Here is a 20,076-nt window from a genome sequence, read left to right as displayed (position 1 = left end):
ATCAATTGTTAAAACATGTGCACTGTTCTAAATTGACAATCTTTAAATTTTTAAATATAGTGATAGATGGTACAGATTTCATATGTAGTAAATCTTAAAGCTCAGTCCATACAAATGCACACTTAGAGAATGCAGATCGACCTAACTCTTTGTGAAAAAATCATATTATTTCATTTTTTTTAATGCCATTATATCATTTACTAAAATGTCTTTAAAAGTCTTTTTGTTAAACCGTAGAGTTGAATGTTCAACATCAAAAGTCAACAGAGCAGAGATCAACATCCCACAATGCAATTTGCAACCATAAATAAACAGAAAACACTTGTGAATCACAAATTATGGAAACTTTTAATTACAGTGTAGCTGTTTCAGTTTAAAGTACACACAATATACAGTTGATGCAATAAACATTGTCAACATAAAATAATGTTCACAGCTTACAAATTTTGAAACAATGGATTTATTTAAGGAAATATGTCCTCTGAATTTAATTTTAGAATCAGAAGTAACAACGAGTTATTTTGCCTTGAATTTGTGGGTTTCATTATAACACCATAAATCTGTTACACTCAGTTATGATGATGCTCCCTGTTGGGCATCATGTGCGAACAGCAGATGTCAGTATTGACCCACTAATAAAAAAAAAAAAACTACCCCAAGTTCAACACCATGCCTCTCTCAGCCTCCTTTCACTCTCCATTTGTTTTTGCATGTAGTTTGTCAGGCTCACCTTTTTTATTTTGTTTTATTAATTTTTAAAATTACATTATTATTGTGTTTTATATTATGCAAGAGGTACATAGATTAGGATCTCATACAAAGAAAGCAAAATAACAAAGAAGAGATAAAAAAACAAAACAAAAGAAAAAAAACAACAGCTATACAGGTACTAGCAAGTGTGTGTGTGTGTGTGTGTGTGTGTGTGTGTGTGTGTGTGTGTGTGTGTGTGCGTGCGTGCGTGCGTGCGTGCGTGTGTGTGTGTGCATGTAAAGGTAATTGGGTGGACAGGTCATACATACATAAGTATATATATATATATCATGCATAAGTCAATAAATAAAACAAATAACATAGATATTAAAAAAAACATAGATAGAAAGAATCCAATCAATGGTAAGAAGTGACATTGATAGTAATGTAATTATAGTAATAATGACAGTAAAAAGGACAACAGTAATAATAAGACACACAACAATAATAACAATAATTACAACAAGTACTACACCAACTACTGCTACATAAATTATTAATACTACTACAGCAACTACTACTACTGCTACTACAGCCACAACAACGACTACTACAACGTCTACTACTACTGATACTACTACAACAACTACTACTGATACTACTACAACAACGTCTACTACTACTGAAACTACTACAACAACTATTACTACTACTGATACTACTACAACAACATCTACTACTGCTGATGCTACTACAACAATGTCTACTACTAAGGATACTACTACAACAACGTTTACTACTACTACTGATACTAATACAACAACGTCTACTACTACTACTACTGGTACTACTACAACAACATCTACTACTACTGATACTACTACAACAACGTTTACTACTACTGATACTACTACAACAATTATTAATTACTACTGATACTACAACTACTACTACTGAAACTACTACAACAATGTCTACTACTACTGATACTGCTACAACAACTACTACTACTGCTGATACTACTACAACAACGTCTACTGCTGATACTACTACAACAACGTCTACTACTACTACTACTACTGATACTACTACAACAACGTCTACTACTTCTACTGATACTACTACAACAATGAATACTACTGATACTACTACAACAACAGCTACTTCTACTGATACTACTACAACGACTAAAGCTTGGTTTATACTTCTGCATCGAGTGATTGGCATGACCCACCGCGCATGCCTTGTGCGTTGCCGTGCATTTATACTTCTGCGTGCTGTTTGTGTTGCTCTGCAATAAACACTTTCGAAAACACTAGCTGGCAGTATGTTTTTATGTTCCTCTGTGTCGAGTTTCTTCGCTAGTTTTTTGTCTTTTCGGAACGCTACCTTAGCGTACAAGTAGCTAAAACTACCTCATTCCGAGGCGGGAACCAGCTGATGGGCAACAACTTTAATCATAAGGTAAATACAAAACAAAACTTTCCACCTGGGGCTCCTTCACGAGACGCGACACTTGTAAACACTCGCTCCAACGGGTTAGTGAGACTATCAGTCCCGCCCACTCTCGTCAGCGCTACTAAGCTGACCAATCACAGAGCTTGCGCTATGTGTCATTGCAGAGTGTAGTTAAATTTTTTTGAGAGGTGAATGTTTAATAGTACTGATACTACTACAACGACTTCTACTACAACGTCTACTACTACAACGTCTACTACTACTGCTACAACAACTACAACTATTACTACTTCAACAACCACAATTACTACTACAACCACTACTACTACAATGACTACAACTACTATTACAACAACAACAACCTGAATAATGCCAATGGTAGAAATACTATTAATAATGATAATGAGAAGTTAACAGGAGGACCAGTCAGAACAGTAATAATAATAATAATGATAACAAAAGTAGAAGTAACAATAATTATAATAGCCACACTGTAAAAAATCCTGGTTGCCTTAAAATTTTATGCTGAATCAAATTAACCTTATGAGCCCATTGAACTTATATTAGGTTAACCTGACTTAAAACAGCTTGCGTAACTTATAAAATTAAGTTAGAACATGATTAACTTAGTTTAATACATTACAATCAGCTAAAAACCAATGACTAATTGATTTTATCATTTTCTATAGTGCACTATTATCTTCTTTTATTTATAATAAAGGATTTCGTGTTTCTTTGTTATCATATTTCAACAACTCGATATGCTTAATGCAAAAAACAATACATACTCGGTCACTGGAAAATCTCAACTAATTGTATAGGTAACTAGATTCTGTGCAGCAGGATATCCTGGAGGATTTAGCAGTCAGCTCTTGTGAGTATATATATATGTGAGAAACTGAAGTGTGCAGTGGAGCTGAAAAAAGCCCAGTGTGGTTTATGAGAGTGAGGGGCCTTCTGAGGGAATACGGGAACAGACCATCTCAAATTTCATTCTTCTCTTCCTTCTGTGCCGCACTCAGACAACTAGCAGTGTTGCGTCATTTCTAACCAATTCACACCAAAAAATGTTTTGAATTTGCTATTAATTACAGAAGTTTTAAAGCAGACGTTTCAAAAAAAGCTTGTTTTTGTTGGTAAACACTTTACTACCATTGATGTGGGGAGATGATCTATAAGATGGGTGTGGCTCTGTGGCTCCGCCTACTTTGGAAATCTTCAGTAGTTAATATAAGGATTTTTATTCATTTTCGGAACACAAATTAAGATATTTTGTATGGAATCTAAGAGCTTCTTCATCCTACATAGACAGCAAAGTTTATGAAACATTCAGAGTCCATAATTGGAATCAAAAACATTGTCAAAACATTCCATGTGACCTAAATTGTCCTACTGTAACCATATGAAGCTCCAAGAACAGTTTTATGAGTCAGAAAGCCTGGTAGACACTTGTACAGTAACTTGTTAGTCAGAGTTCGAAGTGTATAACCTGAAAATTAATATATCATCAAAGCTAGATTTTTGCCCTTTTTTTACTTATTGTATTTATTTTTATAATAGAGGAACAGACCATCTTAAATTCCATTATTCTGTTTCTTCTGTGCCGCACTCAGGCAACTAGTTTTGCGTCATTTCTGACCAATTTACACCAAAAATGTTTGAATTTGCCATTAATTACAGGAGATTGAAAGCAGGCGTTCCAAAAAGTTTGTTTTTGTCTGTAAACATTTTAACTACCACTAGTGTGGGGAGATGATATATTAGATGGGTGTGGCTCTGTGGCTCCGCCTACTTTGTAAATCTTGATTAACTTGCACAAATTGTATTACTCATGTTAATGTTGCTCCAATCCCTTAAAACCTTCCTTTATCTTCAGAACACACATTAAGATATTTTAGATGAGAAAATTTAGAAGAGCTCCCTTATCCTCCATAGACACCAATGGTTAGGAAACATTCAAAGTCCAGAAATGGAACCAAAAACATTGTCAAAACATTCCATGTGACTTCAGTGCTTCAACTGTAACCATACATAGCTCCAAGAACACTTTTGTGAGCAAAAAAGCCTGCTAGACACTGCAAAAAATTACTTTCTTACTAACATTTTGTCTTGTTTCTTGTCCAAATATCAAAAATTTCTTAAATCAAGAAGAAAAAAATATTTAAGAAATAATATGCCAAAATTAAGTGAGTTTTTCCTTAAAACGAGCAAATTAACATGCCAATAGAATAAGAAATATATATATATATATATATATTTTTTTTTTTACGTAAAAATTATGTCGCTTACCCTATTGACAGATTATTTTGCTTATTTTTAGGAAAAACTCACTTAATTTTGATATATTGTTTCTTAAAACAAAACAATATGTTATGCTTGTTTAGAAAATTATTCCCTATTTAAAAATTTTAAGATATTTAGACTAGAAACAACACAAATAATCTAAGTAAGAAAAGCTTTTTTTTGCAGTGTACCGCTTCAGCTTCTTAAAACATATGCCGGAACAGTTGGTGGTTCATTCCGGTGTGGGGACCCCTGATTAAAAAAAGGACTAAGGCAAAAAGAAAATGAATGAATGAATTTTCCTGCCATAATAAAAAAAATTGAGGATCCCATGTTCTGCTGTGGTTAATATGTTAATAAACTTCAATATATAGAACTGTCTGAGATTTGAAGAAAAGCAATGATGCAACAAAGTTTAATTTAAAAATCTTAAAAATCTTGAATAATATTATGATATTAATGATATGATGTAGTTCCGGAAACTTCCGACTTCTATTATCTGTCTGATTTTACGGTCGGTTTCTTTTGACCACGTCCTGTCAATTTAAAGAATATCTAAACCGAAAAGCTTCAAGTATAAAAGCCTCGTCCATTTTGCGAGGTGCATGCACAATCAGCGGAGGTGCGCAATGTGGCGCCAGGTGAAAGTACAGTATAAATCAGCCTTGACCTGACTATTATCGTCACAGCCTGACTTATCATCACAGCTTGATTTTTGCCCTTTTTATTTATTTTTAATAGATTTTTAGGTTACACAGATTTTACTCTGCATATAAAGCACCAACCTGCAGTGTTGGGGAGGTTACTTTATAATAAGTAGTGTACCTTTTCGATTACTTTATAAAAGTAAAGTAACTGATTACATCTGATTACTTTTAAGATTGTTTTATTTGTATAAAAAAATACATCTAAGCAATTTTTTGCACTTTTCATTTTTAAATCAAAGCAACTTAAATCCAAGCCAATCACATCTTAGTAATCAATAAAACTGTTAATGAAACATATGAGGCAGAATTGTTAAGTTCAACTATTTACTGTAAATAATATGCTGTACTAAACAGAAACACATTATATTATATAGCAGCAAAAACATAAAATCCAATAAAACCAGATGTTACACATCTAAAATTCTATAGTAATTTATATTAAAGGGAAATATTTAAGAATAAGCATTATATTATTGTATATATATTTACAACTCTTCATTAATAAATGACACTACATAATGGAGTATCATTAGTATCTATAATGAACTAATTGTAATTACCAGAGTATACTTCAGCCTGTACTACTGTAAACTATATATAAATACCTCCTCTCCCTCGCCGTCACTTGTTGATCCGCGATCGGTAAATGTAGCTCGTGTTGATGCTACTCGCTACTTCACTTATAAAATAGCTTTGCTACTAAAAAGCTTTTTGATTTAGAAAGTAGTGACGCCACTGACACGCTACTGAGAAAATGTAGTTAAGCTAGTAGCATCACTACTTGTAGCGTCACTACTTGCAGCTCTCAGACTGATTGTAGTAGCCTAATGCTTTCAGCGGCAGAGAGGATTAACGTAACTGGAAGATGTGTTGTGCCGTAATCAAACCAGAAAATCAAGAGCATCAGAATAGCACCGCTTTAATAAATGGCCTTAGCAGAAAGCATCGTGCATATCAAAAAAGAGGCAAAGCAGCAGATTAATATTATTCAACAAATTTAGATGTAATCCCAATTGTAATCTTTAACATTTTCATAAGTAACTGTAATTCAATAACACATTTTTTCTAAGTAACTGTAACAAATTACTGTTACTTTTATTTTGTAATTAAATTACGTAACGCCGTTACATGTAACTAGTTACTCCCCAACACTGCCAACCTGCTTAGGATGTAAAGTGTTCTGACATTAAATTAACCTCTCGTTGTTAATGAGAGGCCATGAATGGCAAATAATTGATTTTACACTGAGAAAAATCATTTACAGCATAATACTGACTACTCATGAGTACGTTTAGAGGGGCTACTTTTTAGTCATACATTGAGTAGTATATAGAACAGATACTTTTACTCTACTTGGACTTCATTTTTGCAAGTGATGTTTTTTTTTTTTTGTTGATTATGGCTTTTCAGAACTCTTTCCACCACTGGGTATTTGCAACCCAGACTCATTCTGATTACGTACAACTAAAAAAGTTTCTGGAGACGCCCAAATACGTCCCAGGAGCAACTTTTTTTGCAGTTTTTGTTTTCACAAATCCACCAGAGGATGCTGTGTACGCTTTTTGAGATCTCAGATTTCTCTGGCAAGTGCCATTTGCACCTGCTGTTCTCGCATAAATCCACCAGAGGCAGCTGTCGACTGACTCACTCACTGAATGACTGACTAACCGATCGACTGACCCACCCTCCTCCTTCATTAAACCCAACCAATAGTGTTTTCAAAAGCACAGATTGACCAACAATCAGTATCTCATTTAAGTGTTTGTACTGTGCTTCAGAATATATGTAACACATTAAATATTAGTAAACATATCATCATATAATTATATAATTTATGTGAGTGTATCATTACAGATGAGTGTGTGCATTACAGATCCATGCTAAATGCTTGTATGCAGTGTTTTTCTGTATATTTTTCTGACAGAGCCACTGTAAAACACTATGGATTTGTGTGTGACACAGATGGAGTTTGTGTGTTTGCATGAGAAGATAGTATTAGATAGTAGAAGATAGTAGGCATAATGAATGTTCCACCGGAGCACACAGAGAGAGGGGCAGTAATTACCTCAGCACAGGGGGTCGCTGTCCTTTTACACCTACACACACTCTCTTTAGCCCTCTCTCCATTATTCTGTGAGTAGGTAAGAAGTGGCGAACACCACAGGAGGCTTAGGCCTATTTAAAAAAAAAAGTACCCAGTCTGTAATTACTGCTCTGTAGCAACACTGTCGCCTCATCTCTGACTTGCTTCCTTCTTCAGTCATCCTCAAAACACCCTGCATATCTTTCTATAATTCTGCCAATTAACTTTAGATTACTGTTGGAGTTTATGTGTAAATCAGAATTAAAAATTAAAATTTTATAGACAGAAAAAGACCCATAATATATTAAAATCAATGTTCATTCATTAAATATTTTGGCTGATTCAGAATTGCTTCCAGCCATGTAAATAAAAAAAAATAATAAATGAATGAATGAATGAATAAATAAAGGTTCTTTCAACTGTAATTAGGATATTTAATCACATTAAATTGCATATTTCCATAGAGTTTTAAACCAAATCAGGACAGAAAACATAACGTAAAAAATAAGGTGCATTTAAATGGTTAAAATTGACTCGTTCTAATTAAAATATCAATACTATGAGTCAAATTGTGTGTGTGTGTATATATATATATATATATATATATATATATATATATATATATATATATATAGACAGTTCTGTCTGGTTCTTGGATCTGATTGGCTGATAGCCATGCAATATTCTGCAATAACAGCACTCTTACAGCCTCTTCACTCTTGTGTATTGCTCTGCCCACACGAGTGACAAATAGATCAATAAACTCACTACAGTTTGACAAATATAGCTGTTGGGCAACGTAAGGTACTTTTGAGGCTTTTTTAGGCGAGAATGTAGTTGTTTAGATTGCAACTATGCAGTTTATTTATAAGGATAATTTTTATTTTTTAATTAAATTTTTTATTATATTTATAATTTCGGCGGCCAGTAGCTTGTCATTGAGCAGAGCAAAGATGGTTGACGTTGTCCATCCACAAGCTACAGCTGATCAAGTCATTATTAAACTGGTAAGTGACTTTCTAATGCTGTGTTCACACCAGACAAAGAACATGCAGATAAATCACGCTATTCGTGTACTCGCTTTTTCAGATCTTACCTCATTCACACCCTGTTATTTACTTGTTCTTTTTTGCCTTTTGTTTTTGTTTTACCTTCTTTATGGAACTGTTCTTTGCTGAACTTGAACCCCATTGTCACGGTCAACTCCTCTTTATCTCAAGTCTGCCGATGTATATGGCAAGCCACTGGGCAAACTAATAACAGCAGAAAAGCCGTCCACACTGAGGTAAGTGAAAAGAAACAGAATCTGTCGGCCGAAATGCAGCCATACATAGCCCTGGCTACATAATTCATGCTCTCCAGAAATATGCACAGGGGTACGTTTTCACATTGAATATATGCAATTTTTCAAGAATCTAGTGGCATTTGCTTGTTTTTAACTATATAAATTGAGCATAACAAAGCAATGTTTTTTAGAACTACATTATACAAACTTTTCATGCTGAATTATCAGCTTCTGACACACCTCAGAAAAGACATTCTACAAAACAAAAATGATGCATGACAAGACCACGTGCAGTGTGTGTGTGTGTGTGTGTGTGTGTGTGTGTGTGTGTGTGTGTGTGTGTGTGTTTAACATGCAATTAACACACATCAAAGGTGTACATGGGGCACAGCACATGAATGTGAAGATTCAGTGAATGCATTCAATAACAGCACTGTTGAGCTGGGCTGATGTCCAAGGTAAACACTGTAAGCATATGAGTGCCTGCATTCGTGGCTATAGATGTGCACACATTCATGTGGATGCGTGCACTGAGTGCGCTCTGTGGTTTCATGGCTTGCCTCCTTTCTGTTATACGTAACCTCTGCTGTTGTCCCGCTCATATGCTGATAGACCTGCTGTGTGTTTGCTAAATACAATTGGAGAAACAAAAGCCCTCCTACTGACAAACACTCACATTCAGAAATACAAAAAACACTGAGTGTCTCCTCTCTAGACACAGGCCCATTGAAAGGTTTAGTCCCCCTTGCTGTGGTTGAGGGTTGTTAGAGTTTGTGTGTGTAACAGAATATCAAGATATATTGAAGATAAACAGAAAGAATCTCGAATTAATCAGATATTTTGCATGAATCATGAATCACATTCCTCATGAAAAGTATGAGTTAAAGTTCTCAGAATTAGGCAATCATGTCATGAAAATCTTGGGTGGCATGGTGGCTTAGTGATTATTACTGTCGTCTCACTGCAAGAAGGTCGCTGGTTCGAGTTGTCATTTCTGTGTGGAGTTTGCATGTTCTCTCCAAGTTGGCGTGGGTTTCCTCCGGGTGCTCTGGGTTCCCTCACAGCCCAAAGACATGCACTACAGGTGTAGGATTGGGTTTAAAAACCACAGCGGTTCGAACTGTAGTTCTGCCGAATGGGCAGTATTAATAGCTATAAATGTGGGAGAGCGTTGATATTATGTCATTGTATTGTATTGCAATATGGAACAGTTAAGTGTTGATGTTAAATCAAAAGTAATTCACAAATACTTGAAAATGAAATTATTTAATGACAATAATTCTCTATGGTTACAACTGAATTAGTTACAAAATAACTGTATAAAACGATCAAATATGGAATGATAAAGTATATGATATAAATTGTACCCAGCATAAATGTAAAATTAAAGTTACCAGAGGTAAAAGGAGAAACACAGGGGGAGGGAGAGAGAGACAAAGAGAGCAGGCCCAGAAGTTAGCCTGACTGCAGTAGAGTCAGAGAAGATTCAGAGGTGGAGAGGACCAGAGGAGGAAAGCAGACCAGGAAAGACAGGCCAGGAAAAAGAAAAGAGACAGAGCAGCGTTTTACCACCTATTTTGTATCTTTCTTGACCATGTGACTAAAGCCCAAATGTTGAGACATTCAAACTGACCAATCAACATGTGACCACATCGTAAAACCCCCAAAGTCCACATACCGGGCCCTGATCTTATCAGTATCTGCCTGCCTGAGTCAGTATGGACCTTCTTGAGTCAAAAATACATGTTTTGTCATGTAAACAAACGCATATAATAATTTAGCCTCTTACACAGGTGAATTGAATAAACTAAATTGGCCATAGTATATGTGTGTGAATGTGAGAGTGTATGGGTGTTTCCCAGTACTGGGTTGCAGCTGGAAGAGCATCCACTGTGTAAAACATTTGCTGGATAAGTTGGCAATTCATTCCGCTCTGGCAACCCCTGATGAATAAAGAGACTAAGTCAAAGGAAAATAAACAAATATATAATTTCATCTATAATAAAAGTTTGTTTTGATATGTGTGTATGTATTACATTTTATATATGAATATGTGATACACATACATAAAAACAATATCAAAACTACACAAAACAATTATGTTACATAGATATTTAAATTTATTTATAATTCATATATATATATACACATTTGAAGTCAGAATTATTAGCCTCCCCCAGTTTATTTTTTCTCAATTTCTTTTTAACTGAGAGAAGTTTTTTTCTACACATTTCTAAACATAATAGTTTTAATAACTCATTTCTAATAACTGATTTATTTTATCTTTGCCATGATGACAGTAAATAATATTTGACTAGATATTTTTCAAGACACTTCTATAGAGCTTAAAGTGACATTAAAGGCTTAATTAGGTTCATTAGCTTAACTAGGCAAGTTATGGTAATTAGGCAAGTTAATGTATAATGATGGTTTGTTCTGTAGACTATCGAGAAAAAAAATTTGCTTAAAAGTGCTAATAATTTTGACCTTAAAATGGATTTAAAAAAAATTAAAAAAATATTATCAGAAAAAATTTCCTTGCTCTGTTAAACATCATTTGGAAAATATTTAAGGGGGGCTAATAATTCTGACTTCAACTGTATATATACACACGCACGCGCACACACACACACACACACACACACACACACACACACACACAGACACATATATTATGGATAACAAACATTTATTTTGGAAATGATTAATCCGGATTAATCTTTGCCCTGCACTAAAATAAAGTCAAGCCTGAAATTATTTATACCCCAGGGAGTAGACTGTGCTCATAAAAACCTTTCATTTGAGAACGCAGTTTATTAGAATACAATAATTGTTAATCCCTTCTGATGGCTTTGGTACTACCTTAGTCATTGCTAGATTGCCATGACATGCAACATATTGTTATTGCTTGCTATTTCACTAATTAGATATTGTGTCTGAAATCACATACTGTCTGAGTACTGCATTTGTATTTTTTTTTCCTTGACGGTTACATAAGTATGTTTCATATAGCCATAATATGGGTAGCACAATGGAAATTGCTTGTAAAACTTAATATATTTATATATATATATATATATATATATATATATATATATATATATATATATATATATATATATATATATATATATATATATATATTTATTGGTGAACTATATTGATTAGGTGATTAGGTTCTCCATCCATTTCCAGCATGTGGAACCAATGAAGCAGCTTTAGCCAAAGACTTATTTTTTTAATCCTGTGACACACCAAACTGACATCAAAGAACTGCTGGCGACAACAGCCAATTGTGTTTTTGCCTAGCATCAGCTAATCATGCATAGTCAGACTCTTTTGCACCTTTCACTGACCAAGGACTGTCCAGAAGCCATCTAACTGACATATAAAACTACCAATTACATTTTTTTTTTCAGGTTAATTATTAAGTATGTGAAAATGTAATGCTGATGCCCCTACAATAACAGACTGCCATGTAAAAATCCCTTTTTAAGAGCCGTGACATAAACTGAACACATATTTTGCATTTTGTTGTGTACTGAATGTAAAGTTATAAACACATAGCTTTATCCATATTATGTCTGAAGCTGTATTTGGGTTATAAATGACTGTCTAATGACTACAGTCCATGACCGGCTTGCATGTGGTTGTTCTAATTAAAAGGGTTAAATTAAATTATTAGGGTAAGATTGCACTGCATTTATGAGCACAATGTGATGCGTTTACACCCCAAATACCCGCACACAGCTTCCTCTGTTTGAAATATAGCACAGGAACATCCGAGGTAATAAATCAGAGCACGAAAAACATGAACATATACAGACACTAAGGAGAACCTGAGCAGAAACCTAAATAAAGTAAAAGCATTCTCATAGCTTGATAATATTCAAATTAAACCACTGACACTATATGGCCTATTTTAAGGATGTTTTTGGTACCTTACTGGATTTTGAAGAAGTCTGGACAGTTACTGTCTACACTACCTGACAAAAGTTTTGTCGCCTATCCACGTTTTAGGAATAACAAATAATAACTCGACTTCTAGTTGATCATTTGGTACCAGAAGTGTGTATGACTCCCATGGGCTTGGAGTACTGCATAAAGCCTAGTTCACACTACAGGATTTTAAGCCTGATTTAAGCCTAATTTTGGAAGTTAACGAGCTCGCCAACAGGTTGGGCTGTGATCCGGAAAAAATCTGCGGGTGCTCGGCACTCAGCAGTCTTTATGTGTGAACTACTGAACGATGCATCAAAGAGGCCCGCTGAAGCGTTGCCAACACCTCGCAGATGGAAATCCAATATCTAGCATGCTGAATATTCCAGAGCAGTCGGCTGACTCGAACTCACATGCAGTCAGATGTAGCGACGAGCTGCATGAGCTGAATGGCCGTGTGCTCAGGAGCTCAACAGAAACATGATTGGCAACATGATCTATGATTGGCCAGAATGGGCATCGATGCACTTGCTTCATTTTGCGTTAACACGGACACAAGAGTAGTCTATATTAACAGTGGAACTAGAATTCTGTAACTTTTAGAATAGCCATACTGGTCATTCTGACTGTTCTCATATAAGACGTCATATTGTCACGTCATATTTACATTCAAAACTTCTGTTGAGATATTAAAATTAAGCTTTGAATGTCTGTCACCATATTTTAAGACACCATTACCCTAAAATATTATATTTTTGGTAATACAGCCTATAAATATGTAGTTAAGTTACTAGAACACGCAAAGGTCTTGGCCTCGCTTTCATTTTCACTTTCAAAATGGAGCTTTTTCGTGGCACATAATTAGTTGTTTTGAAAGATATATCTGAAGTAAATGTATGTTTTTGCTATCAGAAAGTCATGTTTATGTTTAAGTTTATAGGCAAAAAATACTAAGTTCTTTACTGTTTTGTAAAAAAAATAACAACATTAGAAAGAAATTCACAGATATTTAGGAAACGTCAGGGTGTTATAGATATGTTAGTTTTATTTATTAAATTACAAAAATTTTAAACTTTTGCAGATGAGCGATTCATCCGCTGATGCATCAGCTGACTGACGATGTTTTTAAATGCTCCCTTGAAAGCTTGAAATGCTGTCAGTGATGTAATCAGCACACAAGCAGCTAATAGTGTTCAGCTTTTTCTGATGACTCCTCCCTCAAAATTTCATCGGCTGTGAGTTGGTAGCTTGACTGAGCTGTTGGGGAACATGTTGTTGTCAGATCATGTAGTGTGTGACCTCCCTCTTGTGGATCATTTACGTAGTGTCCCGTAGTGTGAACAACACAGCGATTAAAATACACAAAGTGCGGTTTATTTATAAACTAATTTCCAGAGGACCATGTGCTTATGATCAACACAGCTGGCACCACATTAGCTCCATAATCTTCCTAATCAGATGATTACGGACGCATCATAAATAACCAGAGCTTTTCACTCCAGTTATCTTCGTCTTGAAGTTTCCTCCCTTCCACCCCTACTCCACCCCCCCCCCCTTTTTCCTACAAGGTGGCACGGCAGCAAAGTGGCTAGCACTGTTGCCTCAGAGAGAGAATGCCGCTGGTCCAACCTCCTACCAGGCCGGTTGACGTTTCTGTGCGGAGTTTGCATGTTCTCCCCTTGTTCGCGTGGGTTTTCCCCGGGTTCCCCTGTTTCCTACACCATCCAAAGACATACACCATAGCCAATCGACTAATCCAAATTATCACCTAAGATAAACCTTAGTTTACAGTTTTCACATGCCGGCAAGCAGGGGAGTTTTCGAGACCTACCTGAGCTTGAACTCCCCTCTCGCCCTTCTAACAGGAGGGAGCCCCGGGCTCAAGGATATTACGAGCTCAGGGCTCTCTCCCAGGACAGCATGACAATTACGCTTTATTGATCATCAGCTAAATGTGAACTCTTAAAATCAAGTCATGAATTGTAAACGGCACAGCAATCTGCCGATGTTTAAAGTCATGTACTGTGAACTAGGCTTAACTTATAAATAAAGTCATCTGGAATGGCAAAGAAAGTGTCCCTGCAGGACTCCCAGAGTCCATCAAGATTCTTTGGATTTATCTTCAATGCCTCCTCCTTCATCTTACCCCTGACATGCTCAATAATGTTCATGTCTGGTGACTGGGCTGGCCAATCCTGGAACATCTTGACCTTCTTTGCTTTTAGGAACTTTGATGTGGAGGCTAAAGTAATGCTATCCTGCTGAAGAATTTGCCCTCTCCTGTGGTTTGTAATGTAATGGGCAGCACAAATGTCTTGAATGAGGGAGCTCTCAGACCTTACCTAAAATTTCTAAAATTGTGTTCTGAAGATGAATGAAGGTTTCAGGAGTTGGAATGACTTGAGGGTAATAATTAACTTATTTCTTATATTGGTTGAACTAACACATTAAAGAGCCTTCTCTGTGTGCCAGCACAACTTCATAACTTGTGTATCTTTTTGTCTGCTTAACTTTGCTGAAAATCAGAATGTCCGCTCACCATTTCGATTCAACATGCTAGTTTGCCAAAAAGCCACTTATGGAAATCACTTTGTGGCGATAATGTGGAATACACTCCAAAACATGGCTAACAGACACTAAACAGCCTGATTTTGGCAGATGACTAAGCATTGACTTGGTGTGTCACGGCTATTAGACCTCACAGTCATCCATAAAACTTCACTATACCTCATAACACACCACCATACTACAATAATTACCAAGTGCCCCATAGCATCGAGTGTTCATTTGCTCTGTAAATGGAAAACAGCCTGACCAGCATGTGTTCATGTGTGTGTGAGAGCTGTGCTGGAGAGCGGATCTCCTGCTGGAGCTTTGACCTTCCTGCACTGACTTTGTAGAGAGAATTGCAGGTCAGACAGTAGGTTATGAAGACTATTTCCACTGTGTGTTGTTGTGTTTGAACAAAGATACTCATAACAATAAGGCTTGTGAGACCTTTGTGTTGCGTTTCTGCTGTCCTTGGTAGCCCCTGACCTTACCATAGTTCTGCTTCCAGCCATTCAGCTTGTAGCGTGTATACTGTCAGATTCTGTAGTGGAGAGGCTGACTGGATTCCTTTTGGAGCTATGAATATAAAACATTCTTGCATTCATGAATTATCAAGCAAGAAACAAAACCATTGCATTGTCCATATATCACAACACATTCATTCATTTAGGCCAGTGGAAAACGCATTCTCACGAATAAGCTTGGTGAATTTTTTCTTTCATTTCTGTCATCAGATGGAGATTGGAAACTTTGTCCTGCTTAAATGTGTTAAAAATACATTTCAAATATTAGATTAAATTTAAGATTAGTTTATCATTTTCAAAAATGAAAATTAGCCCATAATTTACTCGTCTTCAAGGCATGTTATATGTCTTCTATGCTTTTTTGGCAAACAATGTAGGAGGTATGCATAACACATGGCGTTGAGACAAAAACAGGGAACCACAGTGAAGAGAGGTAAACAAAACATCTCAATGGTACATGTGCTATTAATATACAATATCATATACAGAACATCAGTGGTCTCCAACCTTTTAGTCACCACAAACTGGTCAATGCTTGACAATTTTACCGTGGCCCGGGGGAGTGGGTTTACGTAGATTACTAGGCCACTATCAACCATTTTCGCAGAGGATGACAAGCTGACAAAACATTGCTGCAACTCTAATAATAATAATAATAAAAATATTAATAATAATAATAATAATAATAATGTTTTATTTATGGAGAAAATTAAAAAGCACTGCTGTCCTACCGAAATGTATATATTCCATACAAAATATGAAGCTGATTGCTCAGATCTTGCCATGTGACCTGCGACATGCTGAAGATGATTTCAACTGGGTGCACCTGTGAAGGCTGATTTACGGTGCACGCATCACCCCCAATATAAGCGCACAAGCCACGCTCCTCCATTGGAAATAACGAACTTGCGTGTGGTAAATGCGCGATATGTGAATGGCCACTGTCATTTGCGATCTCCAGCAGTTGATCATCTTTCTGCATAGACATGCTGGATTCACCTGATTTGTTTACAAATGGGTTACGGATCCATTCCTTGGCAGTTCGTGGATCCTTCAATGGGCGTTTTTCCTCCTTGCAAAGAACCTTTCCAAAGATGTATGTTTCTTAATCATTTTGCTAGCTTGTGGGTTAAATTTTGGTGCTAAAGTGACCAAGATGCAAGCGAGAGAATGCGATCATTTTTCAAAATAAAAGATTGTTCGGACTCAAATAATAGGCCCAGTACCAATTGATCCATGGACTGGTACCAGACCACAGGGCTGGGCAAAAATACATTGAAATGTATTTTAAAATAAAATACCAAAAATCTCAATTTTACATGTATCAAAATAAACTACAAAATACAGCAGCCACAACAAGTATCAAAATAAAATACTGTATTTTGTATTTTGAAAATACTACAAAACACGTTTACATGTGTAACGAGGGGTTTGAGACAGTATTAGATTCCATGTGCAGAAGTTTATTAAAGGGGTTAGGCAAAGACATCAACGAATAAACAGGCAGAGAGTTGGCAACATGTAAGCAGTCCAATCCAATAACAAACACAGGGGGCAAATCCAGACGACGTAGTGAGAGTGCAGGCAGAGGTTCCGTATAACAACAATCAGTCCAAAACAGATTAACAAACACAGGGGCAAATCCAGAAGACGTGGTGAGAAGGCAGGCAAAAGTTCAAGGCAACAATAAGCAGTCCAAAACAGAGCAAGAGGGCAAAGACAGATAACGTACTTGATTAAGGCAGGCAGGCAGACAGGGTCATACACAGGCAGGCAGGCAGGCAGGCAGTCAGTCATGAAAGTCTCTTGGAACAATACTGGGTAATGCAGGTGAACTGGCAGTACTTCGCAAGGAAGCATGGCCTGAGCACTCACTGAAATACAGCACAAAGAGGAAGTGACTGCAGAGGGAGCGGAGCTGAGTCAGTAGTCGGGCGAGGGCTCCCTCTGCTGGCGTGGCGTTACAACATGGGAGTATAACATTTCTTCGCAAACCTTCTATCAATAGTCATAATCGATCAATCCCTTCAGTATTAAATTGACTTAGTGAAGTAATCAATGTTTGATGACAACAGCTTTTTTTCTAAGCAAGTTTACTGAGTCAGCCACTGTAGGACCTGTTTTAATGTTGTTTGTCTAATTTTCTTAGCATCTACATCAGCAATTCATCCAAAACTACTATTATATGTGCAGTTTACGCATTCTCACAAATTTTTTTCAGTTCTCTTTTAACTGGAAAAGTCTCAGTTTATCCCCTTAGTGAACACCAGTACACCATCTTTAGGTGTTTTATTATTCAAAAGTTCGTCTGCATTTCCACTTGCAGCACTGAGACGGAGAATGATTATGTGCTGAAGGCTCCACATCCTGTTCTTAAGGACTAATATTTTATTCCATCTAATTTCTTAAGCAAAGAGGCATAACTTCCATCCACACTACAAGTGTTGACCACCTTCATAATCAATTTTCTGTTCTGACCTCAAGCTTTGGCAGAAAGCATCAATCTGATGTCATCATATAGACTTCTTACAAAGTATTTGACAGTATTTTAAAATTTCAAAAATACAAGACCCTTGAGTATTTTGATACAAAATATTAACCCATTTTAATCTATTACAAATTACAAAATACTATTTTGTATTTTTAAAATATGTATCCTCTGGATAATGCTTCGTCAGATCGTGCTGGTCTTCTGAAGTAATCAACAAGTTGGTCTTGATGGTGAATCTCCTCCATAAATGACAGCGAGATGTTTACAAGTTTGTGGGGATTTGAGTGGTTGCTGTCATGTGATGTGCGTTTGACAGGATGGACTGTACCTCGCTATTGTTTCATACAGATTACAAAACAAAAAACTTTTGTTTTCAAGTGCACTTGGTTCATTTAAAAGCACAGATTTCAAGCTTTATGTGGATATATTTCTTATGTCTGTGAAGCAAGCGTCCGTGGTGTTTATTGACCATAGAAACTGTTGTAAAAGCACACGTCTGATCTGAGCTTCTCCCTCTGAAAAACATCAGTCAATATCGATCGATGATTGGCTCCTCTACTAGTAGGCGGGGCTTCATTCACCATATTGATCGTTACAGATTTCCACATTCAAAACTATACGAGTGACGTGTATTTTAAAGTCTTTAATAATATGTACTATAAAATTACTATAGTTTTTTATGTTATCAGAACTTCAGAGAGCATTTAGGACATTTAAAAAAAAAAACTGATTGATTTGAATTCGACTAAAAAAAGAAAGTCATGTACACCTAGGATGCCTTAAGGGTGAGAAAAGGTTGGTTGATTTTCATGATTTTCAATTTTGGGTGAACTAACCCTTTAATGTTCAGCAATGGTATTGGTTTTCATTGTAAACAACTTGTTTAATGGTACCTCAGCTAATAACTTTATAAACTGATTAACTCGTAAACGTAAAGTTTAAGTATTTGATTCTGTAATGTTCCAGAAAAAAAGTCTCTACTGTATAAAACATTATAAAAATAAAGGTGACTTGACTTCTGAAGTGTTTCTGTGAGGCCCTCACGCTGTCTGCCTGCAAAGCCTGTCTGTAAACTGTCTCTCACCTTGCTGAAATATTTTCTCAGCATCTGCTGCTAGTTAGAATTTTACCTTTGTTATACAACACATTCTCAGCATGTCTGCCTCTTGTTAAAGATAATGAACCACTTGTATGGCTAGATCTGCATCTGTAACATGCAGTCTGTTATTGCAATAATACTGAATTGTCCCTCAGTTTCTATAAAGACTTAATTGTGCTAATTAATTGTGTTAACGGTAATGCCCTTTGATAAAGCTATCTAGTAATAATTAATGTTGTGGAATATTTATTAGTATAAAAAATGAAAGAGAATCTACTTTTGAGTGTTTAAACATAAACATATTTATGAAATGTGTTGTTGCTATGGCTATTTATTTAAATTCCAGGCGTAAATGATTTGCTCTTGTGTGTTCAATGTGAAAAGAAATATCCAATCATCCAGAATTATCCAACCATTATGGGTACTTGAATGAGCTGGTGACATTGTAAAGATGAAATATTCATATTTTTATTGCCAAACACTAGCTGTGGCTGAAAGAGACATCCATTTAGCATTAATCTGGACAACCTGCTATTGAAGTGTTTCAGTCACTTTAAATTGGCTCACCATCTTGCAAATTCAGGTAAAAAAAAAAATGGAAAGTTAAGCTACCACTTAAATAGGGTTTGTCAGATAATTAAGTCTGAGGCCACCAGTAGATTTGCTGTTTTAGCAATGATCCAATGAGTATGTATAATTAAGTCACAGTCTCCACCTGATCTCTGAAATCATATTTCTAGAGGAAAAAAACATTGTTAACACAGCCATGAACCAGACCTACACTGAGTACAGACCTAAATATTGTAGCGGCAGTATGGGATTACCCAGACAGGGAAAAAATAAAACATAAATAAAAGATGTCTAAATCTGAAGACAAACTTCTTGGAGAAGAGCTGATAGAGGCCTTGTGTAGTTCATAGCAGTCTCCCCAAATGATTTCTGTCATGGCCGAGGCTTGAACTCAAGT

This window comes from Danio aesculapii, chromosome 18 (assembly GCF_903798145.1).
Source record: "Danio aesculapii chromosome 18, fDanAes4.1, whole genome shotgun sequence".
In the NCBI taxonomy this organism is placed as follows: Eukaryota; Metazoa; Chordata; class Actinopteri; order Cypriniformes; family Danionidae; genus Danio; species Danio aesculapii.
This window is presented reverse-complemented; position numbering follows the sequence as displayed.